The sequence below is a fragment of the Sinocyclocheilus anshuiensis genome, unplaced genomic scaffold, assembly GCF_001515605.1.
Source record: "Sinocyclocheilus anshuiensis isolate Anshui unplaced genomic scaffold, SAMN03320099.WGS_v1.1 scaffold2159, whole genome shotgun sequence".
Taxonomy (NCBI): Eukaryota; Metazoa; Chordata; class Actinopteri; order Cypriniformes; family Cyprinidae; genus Sinocyclocheilus; species Sinocyclocheilus anshuiensis.
In genome coordinates, this window is record NW_015538039.1 from 16969 (window position 1) to 19747 (window position 2779).

Here is a 2779-nt window from a genome sequence, read left to right on the forward strand (position 1 = left end):
ACATCCGCCATTAAAGCAAGTAACAGTGAGTAAAACAATGGTAATGTGTGTGAATAGAGTATTAGCAATGTAAGCGAGATTAGCGGCAACCACGCTGGTGATGCTAATGGGCTATATGCTAATAGCGGTCTCGGGAAATCAAAATAAAACTAGTGATAACAAGGCGCTCTGATTGTTTTTTGTTGTAGAATACGATAGGGGATATATTCACACGTTATAGAAACGAAAATGATGGTGTATAAAATTGATTTTAAGATAAAAAAATTAGACGACAAAGAATTAACTTGACGGAGCTCAAACTCAAAACACACTGCAGCAACAAACAGGAAGTGACGTCAAATGGTAACATGAAAAAAAGAAGTGTGCGCTGCAAACGTGAGCATTTTTGACATCAAATGGTAACATCAAACTTGATTATTTTCAATAAAAATGCAATATCTAAACCTCTGCAAATTCTCAATAAGAACTTTTGTATGAAATAAATAAAGTCAATCTGGTTAGTAATGAGTGAAGCTGGTAATGTTGTTGAGTTGTTGTGGAGTTGTTTAATTCTCCTTTGCTGAGATCTTGAGATCTGTAAGTGTTTAACATTGTTGGGATTTAAAGGGTTTTTGTTGAGTTCTGTGGATCACCATTGTGCTTTAAAGTAGATCCAGTGCTTCAGTCCAGGATGAACCGGAAAGCATTGATGTAATACTGCATGTTTCTTTATTTAAGACAATAACTGTGCAGTCACTAATGCAGTGATGTCTGTATATACATCAGCTCTCACACACGTGTGTTTTACAATTAAATAATTCAGGAAAAATGTGTAAAATACCAGTGTTTTTTCGTTAAAGTGTTGAAAATTGAAATGAAATGAAAATTAAATGAAAATTTCTTTACAAATTGTTTGCCCTTTATTTAAATTAGGATAATTAACTTTAATTTTATGTTTTTCTTTCGTAGTCATCACTGCCTCTCATTTGACCATTTTTTACCATTTTATTTTAAAGTGAAGGTATCTCATCATAATAATTCAGGAAATACCTCTTTTGTAAAACATTCAATGAAAATTTCCGTTATTTTAATTTTTTTTGCATATTATTTAAATTAGGATATTTTACTTTTTTTTTTTTGTTTTGTTTGACAGCGGTTGCTACCAGTCGTTGGACCATTTTCTTATCGTTATTTTTTATTTATTTATTTTAACGGTATATACAAAAAAATTGACAAATTATATTTGTAGAAAATATATGTACAAAAATAGTTCTCACTCGATGAACCTTTCACACCTCCGCCAGGTATGAGACATAATCCTCATTATTCTTTTATCATTATTCTTTTGTTTTTATTCAGCCATTATTAGCCTTTATTCTGGCATTGCATGGCTTACCAATTCACATCGCTTTGATCCCAATATACATTTAGCCGCCTATTATCAAAAGTCTTTCTAAAAAAAACAAACAAAAAAAATAATTCTTGCAACCTTATGTGAATTATTTTGTCAAAATACATCATGTAGTAGAATTGCAGCCTGCGGTGGACATCCAACCCCGCCCACATCCACGTGTGACGTCAGAAGTCACGCCCATCCCCGATACAACTCCGCCCATGTCCAAGTGTGACGTCAGAAGCCACGCCCATATCAAATACGTCACCTTGTGATTTCCCCATCCCCGTACAGGGGAAACCCGGAAGTATGTCGAAGCAATTTATGGAAGTTTAGAGGATCTAAATAAAATATTGTTGTCCTTCGTTTTACTAGTACACGTTTTCTTATTTTTGTAAAGGATGTCTAGGCTAAAATGACTCAACTTAAATCTAATATATATTTAATATGTCTAATATACGGAGCTGATTTTGTCATCACAACAGCCTGTAAAACGCTTGCATTGATTAAAGTAGGCTAATTGTTAATCAAAACTTTTAAACCTTACCTTGTTCATTTATATACTGAGATAAAGTCACATTTATTACGATCGATTTTGACCTACCCAAGGCAAAATTTAAATGTATCAAATTTAAAGGGGACAATTAGATTTTGGTATTGTAAAAGTATGTAAAATTATTGTAAAAGTTGGTATTGTATATTTGTCATTTAATTTTCTAAAGATGTGTTCCACTTATCATAAAGTGTTAACATTTGAATGACAGAATCAACAGTTCTCCATATGCAGTAGTCTACACATACATAGGCTGAATAAAGATTGCTTGCATTGATAGATTATATAAGTAACATGACATTGACCTTCAGGCCTTGTTCACCACAGCTTGATATGAAATGTGTCCAGATCCTCTACATACTTAAAGATGAATAAAAAAGACACCCATTGTTTCACTGGGTATTTTTATATTTATTATTTTACAAAAATAATTAAATGTAAAATTTTACAAAAAATATACACTACCAGTCAAAAGTTTTTGAACAGTAAGATTTTTATTGTTTTTTAAAGAAGTCTCTTCTGCTCACCAAGCCTGCATTTATTTGATCCAAAATACAGCAAAAACATTGACTATATTTTCAAATGTAATTTATTCTTGTGATACAAAAGCTGAATTTTCATCATCATTACTCCAGTCTTCAGTGTCACATGACACATGATCTTCATAATAATATGCTGATTCGCTCCTCAAGAAACATTACTGATTATTATTGTTATCAATAATCAATATTCTATACAATTCAAAAGCTTGGAGTCAGTATATATATATTTGTGAAAAAGTGTTGGCCCTCTTCCTGATTTCTTATTTTTTTGCATGTTTGTCACACTTTAATGTTTCAGATCATCAAACAAAT